Source organism: Odocoileus virginianus, chromosome X (assembly GCF_023699985.2).
Source record: "Odocoileus virginianus isolate 20LAN1187 ecotype Illinois chromosome X, Ovbor_1.2, whole genome shotgun sequence".
Lineage (NCBI taxonomy): Eukaryota > Metazoa > Chordata > Mammalia > Artiodactyla > Cervidae > Odocoileus > Odocoileus virginianus.
This window is the reverse complement of record NC_069708.1, coordinates 23,106,917-23,125,533: the sequence shown is the minus strand read 5'-3', so window position 1 is coordinate 23,125,533 and position 18,617 is coordinate 23,106,917. Positions and strand designations below refer to the sequence as shown.

General features: G+C 38.2%; 1 long non-coding RNA gene across 2 annotated transcripts in view; it reads left to right on the top strand.

Moving 5' to 3' along the window:
* LOC139033124 (uncharacterized) overlaps nt 1-12,434 on the top strand; it is a 99,120-nt gene extending 86,686 nt beyond the window's left edge. For both annotated transcript variants that reach the window (XR_011485733.1, XR_011485734.1), the window contains exons 3-4: nt 10,232-10,340; nt 11,023-12,434. This is a non-coding gene — a long non-coding RNA (uncharacterized lncRNA). The remainder of the gene's footprint in view (nt 1-10,231; nt 10,341-11,022) is intronic.
* The last annotated feature ends 6,183 nt before the right edge of the window (nt 12,435-18,617 follow it).

Here is an 18,617-nt window from a genome sequence, read left to right as displayed (position 1 = left end):
ATGCAGAAACTGGTCAACCACCTGTAAAAGAATGAAACTCGAACACTTTCTAACACCATACACAAAAATAAACTCAAAATGGATTAAAGATCTAAATGTAAGACCAGAAACTATAAAACTCCTAGAAGAGAACATAGGCAAAACACTCTCTGACATAAATCGCAGCAGGATCCTCTATGACCCACATCCCAGAATATTGGAATTAAAAGCAAAAATAAACAAATGGGACCTAATGAAACTTAAAAGCTTTTGCACCACAAAGCAAACTATAAGCAAGGTGAAAAGACAGCCCTCAGATTGGGAGAAAATAATAGCAAACGAAGCAACAAAGGACTAATCTCAAAAATATACAAGCAACTCCTGCAGCTCAATTCCAGAAAAATAAATGACCCAATCAAAAAATAGGCCAAGAAATAAACAGACATTTCTCCAAAGAAGACATACAGATGGCTAACAAACACATGAAAAGATGCTCAACATCACTCATTATCAAAGAAATGTGAACCAAAACCACAATGAGGTACCATTACACGCCAGTCAGGATGGCTGCTATCCAAAAGTCTACAAGCAGTAAATGCTGGAGAGGGTGTGGAGAAAAGGGAACCCTCTTACACTGTTGGTGAGAATGCAAACTAGTACAGCCACTATGGAGAACAGTGTGGAGATAAAAAACTGGAAATAGAACTGCCATATTACCCAGCAATCCCACTTCTGGGCATACACACCGAGGAAACCAGATCTGAAAGAGACACGTGCACCCCAATATTCATCGCAGCACTGTTTATAATAGCCAGGACATGGAAGCAACCTAGATGCCCATCAGCAGACGAATGGATAAGGAAGCTGTGGTACATATACACTATGGAATATTACTCAGCCATTAAAAAGAATTCACTTGAATCAGTTCTAATGAGATGGATGAAACTGGAGCCCATTATACAGAGTGAAGTAAGCCAGAAATATAAAGACCAATACAGCATACTAATGCATATATATGGAATTTAGAAAGATGGTAACAATAACCCTATATGCCAAACAGAAAAAGAGGTACAGAACAGAATTTTGGACTCTGTGGGAGAAGGCGAAGGTGGCATGTTTTAAGAGAACAGCATCAAAACATGTATATTATCTATGGTGAAACAGATCACCAGCCCAGGTTGGATGCATGAGACAAGTGCTCGGGCCTGGTGCACTGGGAAGACCCATAGCAATGGGTGGAGAGGGAGGTGAGAGGGGGGATCGGGATGGGGAATACATGTAAATCCATGGCTGATTCATGTCAATATATGATAAAAACCACTACAATATTGTAAAGTAATTAGCCTCCAACTAATAAAAATAAATGAAAAAACTTAAAAATAAATGAAAAAAGTTCACAAAAGTTATTATATATATATATATATATATATATATATATATATGAAATTTGCTTTTAAATTAGGGTCTTTTTTGCAAGGTAATAGTAGGTTTTAAGAATGAAAATTAAAGGAGTAATAAAGAACTTAAAAAAACTAGAATAATTAAAAAATGGTAACAGTAGAATATATCTAGGAATTTCTCTGGAGCTGTTGAGGCAATGTGGGGTCAATTCAGTTTCAGATAGTTCCTTGTTCCAGCTTCTCAAGGTCTATAGGTCCCTTCCAATGTAGTCAGTGCTAACTACAGGGTTTTAAATCTGTTGCACCTGTCATTTCCAAAGCGTTTCCCTCTTTTTTGTTTATTTTGGCTTCCTCTGTTTTTAAGTCTCTTCATTATCTAAATCCCGCCCTGACACAAGGGGCTGAAGGTGGTCATTTATTTAGGCTCACTTGTTCAGTTGTGCTGCAGGGAGGGAGGAACACTGCAAACAAATATCACTGGCATGTGTGAGGAATGCTCAGGGTGTCTGGGTCACACTGGGATTTCCCCCACTCAGACCGCATGTGCTTTCCTGGTCTACACTGCTCAGGCTCCAGGTTGCTCTGCAGGGGAACTGTCTAAGGCAGGCCCTGGGTTGCGTGCACTTCCCAGATCTAAGCCACTCATGTTCAGGTTCTCCAGTACACCATATAGATACAGACTTGGTTGGGTCTGAATTTTGTGCCCTTCCCAGGTCCTAGCAGCTCAGGTGACTAGGTGCTTGGTGAGCACACACTCCCCAGGTGGGGCAGTGCATCTTACCTCCCCGTCCCAGCTGCTAAGTTTCCTGGGTGCGCAGCGAGAGTGCCATCTCAGGTGTGCCATGTGAGCCTCCCAGTTGCTAAGCCTCACAGTTTGGTAGAGGATGCTGTCTCTGGGGCCGAGTTTGCCCCTTGCCTTCCGGCTCTGGCTGTCGCCTGCCTGCCTCTCTGCCTCTAGTGGGGGATGGGCCAGTCTGCTGCCAGCTAGCTTTACTCTGGTATTCGCTCAGTCCTTTGTTCTGTGAGCAGACCTGACAGTGCCTTAGGTTAGAGCTTTTCACAGAAAGCTCTCTCTCTCTCCTCTTTTTTTTTCTCTCTCTCTCTGTCTTTCTCTCTAGCTATCCCACAGTTTGGGTTGCTATCTCATGTTAGCTCCCTCATATTGCCCTCAGGGCATTCAGGCCCAGTCCTTACCCTAAGCAATGCAGCCTGCACCTCCCTTTTCAGCCCCTGCTTGCTGGTGGTGGATGCGAGCATCTGGGCTACTTCTCTGCTGGGAGTTGCAGTTAGGTGCATAATCTCTGGGTTTTATTTACTTATTTTTTCCTCCTGGTTATCTTGCCCTCTGAGGTTCCAAAATGCCCCACAGACATGCCAGTGAAAGGGTTTCCTGGTGTTTGGAAACTTCTCCTCTTTTATGACTCCCTCCCTGGGACGGGTCTCCATCCCTAACTCTTTTGTCTCTCTTTTTATTTTTATATTTTGTCCTACCTCCTTTCAAAGACAATGGGCTGCCTTTCTGGGTGCCTAGTGTCCTCCACCAGTGTTCAGAATATTTTGTGTGTTATTTGCTCGGCATTCAAATGATCTTTTGATGAATTTGTGGGGGAGAAACTGGTCGCCCCCTTCTATTCCTCTGCCATCTTAGCTATTTTGTGAGTTTATAATATTCATTGATTACCTTTAATAAGTTTCTGGTGGCATCTTTAGGGTTTTCTATGTAGACAGTTATGTCAACTGCAAACAGTGAGAGTTTTACTTCTTTTCCAAACTGGATTCCTTTTTTTTTTTATCTTCTCTTATTTCCATGAGTTGCCCCCATAGCACCCACAGTAGATCCAGATCCATAACTACTGCAATGTTGGGACCTGACTTCAGTGGATATTGACTGGTAGCCTGGTAAGAACAACATCTGGGAAACACTAGGGCCAACTGTGGGCATACACATGTTTAAGGTGGGGCCAAGAGCAGTGCCAAAAACAGTGAAATCTGAAAACTCACACAGTGGGTGAAAAGTGATGCAGCAGAGCACACTCATAGGTGAACAGCTCTAGAGGAGAAATACTCAGTGACTTCCCTCCCAGGGAAGCCAGGCTTCAATCCTGCCTATTTCAGCACACTGCAGATCAGCCCTGAATATTCATTGGAAGGACTGATGCTGAAGCTGAAACTCCAATACTTTAGCCACCTGATGGGAAGAGCCAACTCATTGGAAAAGACCCTGATGCTGGGAAAGATCAAAGGCAAAAGGAGAAGAGAGCAGCAGAGGATGAAATGGTTAGATAATATCACTAACTCAGTAGACATGAATTTGAGCAAACTCTGGGAGATAGTGGAGGACAGAGGAACCTGGCATGCTTCAGTTCATGGGTCACAAAGAGTTGGATATTACGTAGTGACTGAACAACAACAAATGATCCAATAATCTCATTCCTGGGCATGTATACAGAAAAAAAAACATAATTTGAGAAGCTACATGCACCCCCAATGTTAATTGCAGCACTATTTACAATAGTCAGGTTATAGAAGCAGCCTAAATGTCCATTGACAGAAGAATGGATAAAGAAGATGTGGTGCACATATTGCATTCCTATACACTGACAATAAGAAAACAGAAAGAGAAATTAAGGAAACAATTCCATTAACCATTGCAACGAAGAGAATAAAATACTTAGGAATATATATACCTAAAGAAACAAAGACCTATATATAGAAAACTATAAAACACTTGTGAAAGAAATCAAAGAGGACACAAATAGATGGAGAAATATACCCTGTTCATGGATCAGAAGAGTCAGTACAGTGAAAATGAGTATACTACCCAAAGCAATCTATAGATTCAATGCAATCCCTATAAAGCTACCAACAGTATTTTTCACAGAACTAGAACAAATAATTTCACAATTTGTATGAAAATACAAAACAACCTTGAATAGCCAAAGCAATCTTGAGAAAGAAGAATGGAACTGGAGGAATCAACCTGCCTGACTTCAGGCTCTACTATAAAGCTACAGTCATCAACAGAGTATGGTACTGGCACAAAGACAGACATATACATCAATGGAACAAAATAGAAAGCCCAGAGATAAATCCACGCTCTTATGGACACCTTATCTTTGAAAAGGAGGCAAGAATATACAATTGAGAAAAGACAATCTCTTTAACAAGTGGTGCTGGGAAAACTGGTCAACAACTTGTAAAAGAATGAAACTAGAACACTTTCTAACACCATACACAAAAATAAACTCAAAATGGATTAAAGATCTAAATGTAAGACCAGAAACTATAAAACTCCTAGAGGAAAACATAGGTAAAATACTCTCTGACAAAAATCAAAGCAGGATACTCTATGACCCACCTCCCAGAATATTGGGAATAAAAGCAAAAATAAATAAATGGGACCTAATTAAACTTAAAAGCTTTTGCACAACAAAGGAAACTATAAGCAAGGTGAAAAGACAGCCTTCAGAATGGGAGGAAATAATAGCAAATGAAACAACGGACAAACAATTAATCTCAAAAATATGCAAGCAACTCCTGAAGCTCAATTCCAGAAAAATAAATGACTGAATAAAAAATGGGCCAAAGAATTAAACAGACAGTTTTCCAAAGAAGACATACAGATGGCTAACAGACACATGAAAAGATGCTCAACATCACTCATTATCAGAGAAATGCAAATCAAACCACAATGTGGTATCATTTCACGCCAGTCAGAGTGGCTGCTATCCAAAAGTCTACAAGCCATAAATGCTGGAGAGGGTGTGGAGAAAAGGGAACCCTCTTACACTGTTGGTGGGAATGCAAACTAGTACAGCCGTTATGGAGAACAGTGTGGAGATTCCTTAAAAAACTGGAATTAGAACTGCCGTATGACCCAGCAATCCCACTCCTGGGCATACACACTGAGGAAACCAGATCTGAAAGAGACATGTGTATCCCAATGTTCATCGCAGCACTGTTTATAATAGCCAGGATATGGAAGCAACCTAGATGCCCATCAGCAGACGAATGGATAGGAAATCTGTGGTACACGTAAACAATGGACTATTATGCAGGCATTAAAAAGAATACATTTGAATCGGTTCTAATGAGGTGGATGAAACTGGAGTCTTTTTACAGAGTGAAGTAAGCCAGAAAGAAAAAATGATAACAATACAGTATACTAACATATATATATATATATATGGAATTTAGAAAGATGGTAACGATAACCCTATATGCAAGACAGGAAAAGAGACACAAGTATAGAACAGTCTTCTGGACTCTGTGGGTGAAGGCGAGGGTGGGAAGATCTGAGAGAATAGCATTGAAACATGTGTATGAAACAGATCGCCAGTCCAGGTTCTATGCATGAGACAGGGTTCTCAGGGCTGGTGTACTGGGATGATCCAGAGGGATGGGATGGGGAGGGAGGTGGGTGGGGGGTTCAGGATGGGGAACACATGTAAATCCATGGCTGATTCATGTCAGTGTATGGCAAAAACCACTACAATATTGTAAAGTAATTAGCCTCCAACTAAAATAAATAAAATAAAAAAAGAAGATGTGGTACATGTATAGATAATGGAATATTAATCATCTATAAAAAAGAAAGAATAATGTCATTTACAGTCATATGAATGGACCTAGATTTTGTCATACTGAAGGAAGTTAACCACAGAAAGACAAATATCATATGATATTACTTATATGTTAAATCTTAAAAAAAAATACAAATGCATCTATTTACAAAACAGAGAATCACAGATGTTAAGAAACAAAGTTATAGTTACCATGGAGGAAAGGGGAGAGGGATAAATTGGGAGACTGGGACTGACATATATACACTACTATATATAAAATGGATAATTAATAAGAACCTCCTTTATCACACAGGGATCTCTATTCAGTACTTTGTAATGACTTATATGGGAATAGAATCTTGAAGGGTGGATATATATGTATAACTGACTCACTTTGCTGTACAGTAGAACCTAACACAACATTGTAAATCAATTATACTGCAAAAAAAAATTTAAAATAGCCTTCCAAATAGTCTGAGAGTCTACCATTCAGAGGAAGAACCCCTCAGAGCTTTTAGCCTTGAAGTCCAGTAGGGCTTGAGTGCAGGAGCTCCACAGGGCTAGGGGAAGAAACATTCCACTCTTGGAGGATGCATACAAGGCCTCATGTGCACTGGGTCTCATCACAAAGCAGTATTTCCAGAGGAATCTTGGACACACCTACCAAGGGGTCTTGGAGGGTCTCATGGGGAAGTGAAGATCTATTGTATCTTACCATGGAGGCAAGGACACTGGTAGTTGGAAGCCCCAGGGAATATTGATCAGCATGAGCTCTCTCTGAAATCCACCTTTTTCCACCAAGACCCAGCCCCACACAATAACCTGGTTAAAAAAAGTATTTCACAATAAAAGGGATTTAAAAACTGAACATATTCATAACAGTATCTATTTCTTATAAAAACATAGTGTACCCCATAGCATATCTCAGTGCCTGACTTGTGGTAAGGACTCTGTAAATATTTGTTGAACTACTAGTTATAGATTTGTGATGGGCTTAAAAGAGTCTTAATCAAGTAGTAATACACTGCTACTGTATGTCCAGAAAGAGAAATATCCCAGTAAGTTATTTGAAAGATTTAAGCATTTAAATGCTAAGATATATTTTAATGTTTTTTTAAATATTCAAACTGATTTTATTGTATTCCATCTCCATAGAGAACTGGAGCTTTAGATGCCACATGATTCTCCTAGTTCAAGTTTTAGAATGTACTCTTCATTTTGACTGATAATGTGCTGTGATGATATTTAGGAGGAAGGGAGAAAAAGATGAGTAGTTATAATAGCCATACTCTTGCTTCAATTTTTTCATATTGTACAAATTCTCAGTTATATTAAAAATATTTTTCTTTGATACAGAATACACAATATAGCATTCACGTTGCAAGTAGTGTGTAAAAAAATAACTCTATTTAGACTGCCATAACGATTGTCTGGGCCTGATATTTTATGGCATCATCAACTATAACTACAGCACTGAACCTTTAGCCCAGTGAAAAGGGCAATGTTTGATAAAGCCTTCTTTTTGTTCCAGTGTCAGTGACCAGAAGTTTAAAAACTATATGCATAGTGAGGAAACTTTTCAGTTATATAACTAACTTTCCATCACATAACTACCTTTCAGTCTGAGGCACTGGTGATCTGTACCCATATATTAAAGAATTAGATACTGTCAAGCTACTTTCCAGGTTTTATCAATAATTTTCCAATAACTTTTCCTCTCCATTGTGCTTAATCATATTACCTCATATGTTATTCTTTCCTGAACAAATGAAACAATTTTTCAGTAATAATTATTGTTCATTCTTGTGAAAAGCAATTATAAACTTTTTTTTTATTCAGAGTGAGCTACAAAGTTTGATTTTCTCAGAATCACTCAGTGAATTGGGTTAATTCAGAGTTAGAAAAGGACTTCCTGACTCAAACCACACACTCAGGCCCTGAGCTGAGGCATGAATCCAGACAGACAAGAGGAAGTGTTAACCTGATCCTTCTGGAGCCTGGGACAACCTGTTCCTGCCTCATACCCACCTCTGACATCTATTTCCTGGAGTCACCTTCACTGATATGCAAATGATTCTGGAAGATCTCAGTGCTTTTAAACAGTAACCAATTTGTTTTTCTGCTTTTCATCTATTACACGGGTGGTAGCTACTTAAGTCACTTCAGTCACGTCTGTCTCTGTGTGACTCTATGGACTGTAGCCTGCCAGGCTTCTCTGTTCATGGAATTCTCTAGGCAAGAGTACTAGAGTGAGTTGCCATGCCTTCCTCCAGGGGATCTTCCACACCCAGGGATCGAACCCACATCTCCTGCATCTCCTTCACTGCAGGCAAATTCTTTACTGCTGAGTCATCAGGGAAGCCTACATGGATGGCAGAGTTCACATCATTTCAATCTCAGATAAATCTGATCTAGGGTATACTTTATCCTATTCTGACAGTAGAAAGGCACATAACAATTTCACTTAAAGCATTCACATATAAAATTAATGGAACCTGCAAATAGGGGAACTGCAAATACAAAAACATCATTTAAGGAAAACTCTCACCTTTGACATTATCTTTTAAACTAAGTATAATCCAGTGAATAGAAAAGTAGCAGCAGTTAAAAAGAAAAAAGGAAAATTTCTTAGAGCAGGGAATCTGTCTTTAGAGTCTACATGGAGAGAGGTACCCTCCCCAAACGCACATCTGTGACTTTTTTTTTTCATTTATTTTTATTAGTTGGAGGCTAATTACTTTACAATATTGTAGTGGTTTTTGCCATACATTGACATGAATCACCCATGGATTTACATGTGTTCCCCATCCTGAAACCCCCCCACCTCCCTCCCCATCCCATCCCTCTGGGTTATCCCAGTGCACCAGCCCTGAGCAATTGTCTCATGCATTCAACCTGGACTGGCGATCTGTTTCGTACTTGATAATATACATGTTTCAATGCTATTCTCTCAGATCATCCCACCCTCGCCTTCTCCCAGAGTCCAAAAGTCTGTTCTATACATGTGTCTCTTTTCCTGTCTTGCATATAGGGTTATTGTTACCATCTTTCTAAATTTCATATATGTGCATTAGAATACTGCATTGGTGTTTATCTTTCTGGCTTACTTCACTCTGTATAATGGGCTCCAGTTTCATCCATCTCATAAGAATTGATTCAAATGAATTCTTTTTAATGGCTGACTAATATTCCATGGTGTATATGTACCACAGCTTTCTTATCCATTCATCTGCTGATGGGCATCTAGGTTGCTTCCATGTCCTGGCTATTATAAATAGTGCTGCAGTGAACATTGGGGTGCACGTGTCTCTTTCAGTTCTGGTTTCCTTGGTGTGTATGCCCAGGAGTGGGATTGCTGGGTAATATGGCAGTTCTATTTCCAGTTTTTTAAGGAATCTCCACACTGTTCTCCATAACGGCTGTACTAGTTTGCATTCTCACCAACAGTGTAAGAGGGTTCCCTTTTCTCCATACCCTCTCCAGCATTTATTGCTTATAGACTTTTGGATAGCAGCCATTCTGACTGGTGTGTAATGGTACCTTATTGTGGTTTTGATTTACAAACAAATCCCTACAGTACCGAGCACAGTACAGAGTACTGAACATGCTGCTGACAGTAGAATTGAAAATTCAATTAAACAACATACAAATAGATAACCAAGGACAGAATGACTTAAAATTATACTGATTAAAACTAAAACCATATGAAGTGTAGGAAAACTGTTTGAAGACCAATAATTATGTAAAAATAAATATCTAACTCTAGGACCTATCCTCATAGTAAAAGTTACAAAAATACAATACAGTATTAAATGAATAAAGAATTAAATGGATATATCAAAATTGGTTTATAAAATATTTTACTCTTGAGAAACCTTTTTCTCTTCACTCCCTGTTCTAATAATTATATTCTTAGACATATTTTAATCAAACATTGTAAGAGTTGACTGGGTGAAAAATTCCTTGGGTTGTTTTCATGAATACAAAATTTTTCTCAGAAGGTTCTGAATTTGAAATCTATTTACTCTGAGTGTCATGAGCTGGGACAGATTTAGGGTCACAGTAACTCTTTACCAACACTCTGATCCTACAGTTTCCCAGCCACCCAGGGGCTGCCACTTGCCTCAAACACCCTATTCAGAGAGAGTGAACTGCTGCCAAATAAGGAATGATTACATGATAGATGGGGGTGAGAATTAGACCAAAAAGTAGGGCATTTCACATGTCATGAGTCCATGTTCTGTCTAAATAGAGGGGTTTTTATCCTTTTCGGAAACTGGGGACAAGAGAACCATGGAGGCACATTCTACACAGTGCTCCAGAAGAGGACCACTGATACAGATTTGAAGGAAGGAAGCTCCAGTATTCTTCTGCCAACTCGAAAGAAACTGTCCAGGTAAACGAAAAGGTTTCCTAGCAGTATTTCAAATCTTTATCTTTTAATGTTAACACTGCATGTCTACAGCCCAACAGGAGTGGCATTCATAGAGTGACCTTACAGCTCACAAATGGTTTTAAAAGTGCTTTCTGATTCACTTCATAAGATGATCAATTGCACAGCTGGGAATTCACTGTAGTTTATGGTGCAGTGATGCTTAGAAAGGGAGGTATGTGTGTGAATGTGTAAGTGTGAGCATGTTTGCTCTTTGTTAACCACAGTATTTTTGTGATCTTCTTAAGATCTTGTGATCACAGAACTTTGATTTAAATGGTGTCAATCTGTTCAATATGATTGAAAGCAGTAAACACCATGGCATTGTATTTGATATTCATGCTCTTTGCCTTTTTTCTTTTCAAAATTAATTAAAATATCATTAAAATGTATCATGGTACCTCTTTGTCAGCAAACCACTAAAAAAGATGCCATTGAAAATATTTCCAAGCAGCTTTTCCTTCTTCTGCTGCCCTCTAGAAGCAAAAATAGATCCACCTAACACAAGAAAATATCTTCCAGAGCTTCAGCTGTGTCATAATAGTTAAAACTCAGCTAATTTCCAGGTTCTGTGTTCCTACCTCCTCCACAGCATTTGAAACCTTCTGAAATGACAAGCTTCTTCAATGGTGTATTTTATTCCCAGGAAAAGAACAATCATATGGATACTTGGGTACTCTGCACAAAACCTGGCAGTGAGGATGGACCTGGGGTCCCAATCATCCAGACATTCCTCAAGGAGTCCCCATCGTCGGCTTGCTTCCTCGATCCACCACGATGGCATCCAGGCCGGAGTACTGGAAGAAAGTGTCAAATTTGACGAAGAATGCAGAGTAGTGTGAGCTGAAATCTGACTACAGCACTGCAGCCCCTGGCCCCTGGCCTGGAGCAGCTCCGAGCCCCGGGGCACAGCTGGAACCTTGGAGGGAGCCCCAACAGACCGGGTAGGCACCGGGGACTCGGAGGGTCCAGGCTCAGTCCCGGCGTCCTCCTGGGCCTTGGCCCCCAACTCTTCTCCCACCCCAGTGGTGCCAGGAGGCTCCAGCGTCTTGTCCTTGCTCAGCCCCTGGAAGAGCTTCTTTATCAGACTTCCCCTGGGGTCTGGAGTCGTCAGCTCCCGACCCACCCTCGGGCGAACTCGCATTTCTCACGGTAGATGACCAGCGAGTCTGGTCTCAGCAGCTTCTGCGCTATAGCCCTGGGCGCCACAGGCCCAGGTTCGCGCACCTGCTCTTCCATCGCCTCGGGGTTACTGCAGTGGCAAGCCCGGCCTGGGCCCGTCCCCAGCGGGCCCCGCACGTGCTTGGCACTGTCAGCCGCCAGCCTCTGTCTATTTTAATGTTTTTAGTGAGAATTATTTTAAATTTCTTGGCTTTAGTGTGTTGAAATATGTGGTTTAATTTTAGTTTCATAATAAACTGAAGACCATCTATAAGAACACTAGTGAATTGTGTGAGAGGGAGCCAAAGATGTACATATAATTGTGTATGTGTCACAGCACCTATCAGATAATGTCTGAAGTATATTACTTGTTTCCTTTTTTATATTTTGCTTTCTTTAGCAGTGAAATGAGGAAGATGTGGTTAAGTGTCCACTCCAGGACAAGGTAGCATGATTGCTTTTTGTGAAACTTAATGAGTAAATTGACAGCCAAAACAGTTGCCTACAAAGTGATGATTTCTTCTTTTAAAAAATCACTACCAATATCAGATGAAAACTAGTATAATGAAAAGACCACTAAATTGGAAGTCAAAAGTGTTCCATTTTTATCCCAGCTCAACTGCTTGGCCATATGGTCCTTGATTAGTCCCATACTCCTCTCTGAACTTCAGTTTTCATCTGTACAATGCTTACAATGCATACCCCACAAAAGTAGGTGATTTAATGCAAGTGCTTTGATAAATGCAAAGTGCTTTACAAATTTGAAATAGTATTACAGGAATGTTTCATTTGTGTCCTTTCAGGAAGTATTCATGATGTTATCTGCTATTTTAGTATGAGTAACATAAGACACCGTATCTATCTCATTGTCACCATTAAAGCTATACTTCACTCACACCTGTATTAAGTTGATTGATGAGATGTGAAGGAGCAGTATCCCCCACCACCTCAAGAAATCATGCAGGGGCATGATTGCTTCTGGCCTCCAAATTCATTTTGGTAAAAAAAAAAAAATGTCTACAAACAAAGTTGAAATGTTCCACTAGCCCATTTCGATAAAAGTCTAGAGCCCTTTGACTGCTTTCTTCACTCCAATGTAATAACCTTTTATCAATTCAGAAATATCATCTGGCCTAATTTTACCCGAAATAACTTTGACAGAACCACAGGAATTCAAAACAGAATGCAAAAATCACAAGTGTCTACAAGGAAAGATAACACTAAGATGTAACAACTATACCACCTGGCGTTCAAAGTATCCTTCCCCTACTGCTGCTGCTGCTACTGTTGCTAAGTCACTACAGTCCTGTCCAACTCTTTGCTACCCCACAGATGGCAGCCCACCGGGCTCCCCTGTCCCTGGGATTCTCCAGGCAAGAACACTGGAGTGGGTTGCCATTTCCTTCTCCAATCCTTCCCCTACTAATTACCATTAATCTTTTAATCTGCAAGAATAAGCAGTTTTATAAAACTGTCTCTGTAATACAACTAACTATAAAAATAACAACTTATTCAGTTTTACCACCATCATTGTCTATAAGGAATGAAAACTTTGTAATATATGTAGCTCTGGTTTGCTTTGTATGGTCTTCTCCCTCCAGAGGAGAGGAATCAAGCAAGATTTCTTACTTGACAGCAGTGATGAATGAAGGGACTATAAGGACTAAGATTTGAAGGATGCAATAAAGAAATGGACTTAGTAGGTAAGACACTTTAGGCTAGTAGATCAGCCTATAGGATATTCCATTTGAAAGCAACATAATACACCTTCTTCTCAAGTGCACATGATACATTCTTCAGGATGCGTCATACCTTAAGCCAAAAATCAAGCCTTAGTAAATTTAAGAAAATTGAAATGACATCAAGCATATTTTCCGATCACTATGCTATGACATTAGAAATCAGTTGCAGGGGAAAAACTAAAAAATCACACACATGGAGGCTAGGGAACATGTTACTAAACAGCCAGTAGATCACTGAAGAAATCAAAGCAGAAATCAAACAATACCTAGAGAAAAATGTCAGTGAAAACATGATACTTGAAAACATGTGGGACACAAAAAGGAGTTCTGAAAGGGAAGTTTACAGCAATAAAATCTCACCTCAGAAAATGAGAAAAGGCTCAAGTAAACAACCTAACCTTACACTTAAAGCAACTACAGAAAGAAGAACAAACAACACTTGAAATTAGTAGAAGGAAAGAAATTTTAAGGATTGGAGCAGAAATAAATGAAATAGAGATGAATAAAAAAAATGGCAAACATCAATGAAACTAGAAGCTGTTTTTTTTAAAAATAATAAACAAAACTGATAAACTGTTAGCCAGACTCATCAAAGAAAAAAGGGAGAGGACTCAATTCAATAAAATTAGAAATTAAAAGAAATTACAACTGACACCAAAAACCTACAAAGGATCATAAGAGACTACTACAAGCAACTATATGCCAATAAAAATGGGCAACCTAGAAGAAATAGAAAAATTCTTAGAAAGGTATAATCTCCCGAAATTGACCCAAGAAGAAATAGAAAATATGAACAGGACAATCACAATTACTGAAATTGAAACTGTGATTTATATTACTTCAGTTCTTTTCTTTATTTTTTAAATTTACTTTTTACAATGTTGTGTTGGTTTCTGCCATACCACACAATAAATCAGCCATAACTGCACATGTATTCCCTCCCTCTTGAACATCACCCCCTTCCCCTCATCCCATCCTTCTGGTCATCACAGAGTACCAGGCTGGGCTCCCTGTGTTATATATCAACTTCCTACCAGCTGTCTATTTTACACATGAGAGTGTACATATGTCGATGCTAATTTCTCCATTCACCCCCACTATCTCCTTTCCTCACTGTATCCACAAGCCTGTTCTCCACATCTGCATCTCCATTCCTTCCCTGCAAATAGATTCATCAATACCATTTTTTCTAGATTCCATATATATGTGTTAATATACAATATTTGTTTTTCTCTTTCTGATTTGCTTCACTCTGTATAACAAGCTCTAGGATCATCCACCTTACTACAACTGACTCAAACGTGTTTTTTATGGCTGAATAATATTCCATTGTATATATGTACCTCAACTTCTTTATTCTTCCATCTATCAATAGACATCTAGGTTTCTTCCATGTCCTAGCTATTGTAAACAATGATGCTATTAACATTGGGGGTACATGTGTCTTTTTCAATTACGGTTTTCTCAGATTATATGCACGGTAGTGGGATTGTTGGGTCATATGGTAGTTTTAGTCATAGTTATTAAAGGAGTCTCCATAGTGGCCCTATCAGCTTACATTCTCACCAACAATGTAGGAGGGTTCCTTTTCTCTACATCCTCTCCACCATTTAGTGTTCATAGATTTTTTGATGATGGCCATTTTGATTGGTGTGAGGTCATATTTCATTGTAGTTCTGATTTGAATTTCTCTAATAATTAGTGATTTTGAGCATATTTTCCTGTGTTTATTGGCCATCTGGATATCTTCTTTGGAGATTTTTCTGTTTAGGTCTTCTGCCCATTTTTTGATTGGACTATTTTTCTGGTATTGAGCTGCTAGAAAGCCCAAGTAAACCTATGCATTTATGAGCACCTTATCTTTGACAAAGAAGGCAAGAATATACAATGAAGAGAAGACAGCTTCTCCAATATGTGGTGCTGGAAAACTGAGCAGCTACATGTAAAAAAAAAAATGAAACTAAAACATTTCCTAACACCGTACACAAAAGTAAGCTCAAAATAGAGTAAAGAATTCAATATACTTGTTTCACTGCTATTCTCTCAGAACATGCACTGGGAAGACCCAGAGGGATGGGATGGGGAGGGAGGCGGGAGTGGGGATCGGGATGGGGAACACATGTAAATCCATGGCTGATTCATGTCAATGTATGGCAAAAACCACTACAATATTGTAAAGTAATTAGCCTCCAACTAATAAAAATGAATTAAAAAAATAATTCAATATAAAGGAAGCAATTATAAAGCTCTTAGATGAAAACAGAGGAAGAACAATCTTTGACATAAATTGCAGCATGATACTTTTTGACCCACCTCCTAGAATAATGAAAGCAAAAGTAAACACATGGGACCTATTTAAATTTAAAAGCTTTTGTGCAACAAAGGAAACATTAAATAAGATTAAAAGACAGCCCTCATAATGGGAGAAAATAATTGCAAATAAAACAACTGACAGAGGATTAGTCTCCAAAATATACAAGTAGCTCATACAGCTCAATATCACAGAGAAAATAATTGCAAATGAAACAACTCACAGAGGGTTAATCTCCAAAATATACAAGCAGCTCATACAGCTCAATATCATAGAGAAAATAATTGCAAATGAAACAACTCACAGAGGATTAGTCTCCAAAATATACAAGCAGCTTATACAGCTCAATATCATAGAAAATGTGATGGCTTCACAAGCAAATTCTATCAAACATTTAGAGAAGAATTAACATATAACTTCTGAAACTCTTTCAAAAATTTCAGAAGAAACATTTCCAAAATCATTCTGTGAGACCACCCTCACCCTGATACCAAAACCAAAGATCTCACACACAAAAAAAGAAAATTTCAGGCCAATATCATTGATAAACATAGACACAATAATTCAGAAAAAAAATACTAGCAAACCAAATCCAAAAACAAATTTAAAAGATCATACACCATGATTATGTGGGGTTTATCCTAAGGATGCAAGGATTCTTCAATATATGCAAATAAATAAATATGGTACACCACATTAACAAATTGAAGAATAAAAACCATATGATCATCTCAGAAGATGTAGAAAAAGCCTTTGACAAAATTCAATATTTACTTACAATAGAAACTCTCCAGAAAGTGAGCATAGAGGGGACGTACCTCAACATGATAAAAGCCATATATGACAAACCCACAGCAAACATAATTCTGAATGGTGAAAAAAAGTCAAAGCATTTCCTGTAAGATCAGGAACAAGACAAGGATGTCCACTCTTACCATTATTATGCAACATAGTTTGAAAGTCCTAGCCATGGCAATCAGAGAGGAAAAATAAATAGAAGGAATCCAACTTGGAAAATATAAGTAAAACTGTCACTGTTTGCAAATGGCATGATACTATACATAGAAAACCCTAAATTTGCTAGCAGAAAATTACTAGAGCTCATCAACGAATTTGGTTAAGCTTCAGGATACAAAATTAATACACAGAAATATCTTGCATTTCAGTACACTAACAATGAAAGAGAAATTAAGGAAATAACTCCATTTACGACTGCAACAAAAATAATAAAATACCTAGGAATACACATACCTAAAGAAGTAAAAGACTTATACCCAGAAAACTGTAAGATACTGATGAAAGAAATCAAAGATGACAGTCAGATGGACAGATATACTATATTCTCAGATTGGAAGAGTCAATATTGGAAAAATATCTATACTACCCAAAGCAATCCACAGATTCAATGCAATCCCTATCAAATTACCAGTGACATTTTCCACAGAATTAGAATAAAATATTTGACAATTTGCATGGAAACATGAAAGACCTCAAATAGCCAAAACAATCTTGAGAAAGAAAAATGGAGCTGAAGGAATCAGACTCCCTGATGTCAAACTATACTACAAAGCTACAGTAATCAAAACAGTATGGCACTGACACAAAAACAGAAATATTGATCAATGGAACAAGATAGAAAGCTGAGAGATAATCCCATGCACCAATGGTTGCCTAATCTTTGACAAAGGTGGCATCAATATACAGTGGAGAAAAGATAGTCTCTTCAATAAGTGGTTCTGAGAAAACTGGACAGCTATATGTGAAGGAATGAAAATAGAACAGTCTCTAACACCATACACAAAATAAACTCAAAATGGATTAAAGACCTAAATGTAAGGTCTGACACTATAAAACTCTTAAAGAAAAGCATTGGCAGAATACACTTTGACATGAATTGCAGCAAGATCTTTTTTGATCTGTCTCCTAGAATAATGAAAATAAAAAATAAAAATAAACAAATGGAATATAATTAAACTTAAAAGCTTTTACACAGCAAAGGCAACCATAAACAAAATAATAAACAACCCTCAGAATGGGAGAAAATATTACAAATGAAGCAACCAACATGGGATTAATCTTCAAAATATAGAGACAGCTCATGAAACTCAATATCTAAAAAAACAAACAATTCAGTCAAAAAATGAGCAAAGGGTCTTTTTCTCCAAGGAAGATATGAAGATGGCTAAAAAGTACATGAAAAGAAGCTCAACATCACTAATTATTAGAGAAATGCAAATCAATACCTCATTAAAGTATCACCTCACACCAGTCAGAATGCCCATTATCAAAAACTCTACAAACAATAAATGCTAGAGTGAGTGTGGAATAAAGGGAACCTTCCTACACTGCTGGTGGGAATATAAACTGGTACAGCCACTCTGGGGAACAGTATGGAGTTACCTTAAAAAATTAAAAATAGAACTACCATGTTCTATGGTAATCCCACTCCTGGGCACATATCTGGAGAAAACCATAATTCAAAAATATATATGCACCTGAAAGTTCATTGCAGCACTATTTACAATAGCCAGGACATGGAGCCAATCTAAATGTACATCAACAGAGGAATGGATAAAAGAAGATGTAGTAATATCAGTGATAAAAAGAATGGAATAACATTGTTTATAGTTACATGGATGGACCTAGAGATTGTCATACTGAGTGACATACTCAGACAGACAAATATCATATGATATTGCTTGTATGTGGAATCTAAACAAAGGGAACAAATGAACTTATCTACAAAATGAAAATAGAGTTAGATTTAGAAATGAACTTATGGTTACCAGGGGTTAATGAAGTTGGATGGGGGAGGGATAAACTGGGAGATTGTTATTGACATATGTACACTACTATATATATATAGTAGATAATTAGTAAGAACCTACTGAATAGTACAGGGAACTCTACTCAATACTCTGTAATATCCTATATGGGAAAAGAATTTTTAAAATAGTGGATATATGTATATACATAGCTGATTCACTTTGCTGTACAGCAGAAACTAATGCAACATTGTATATCAAC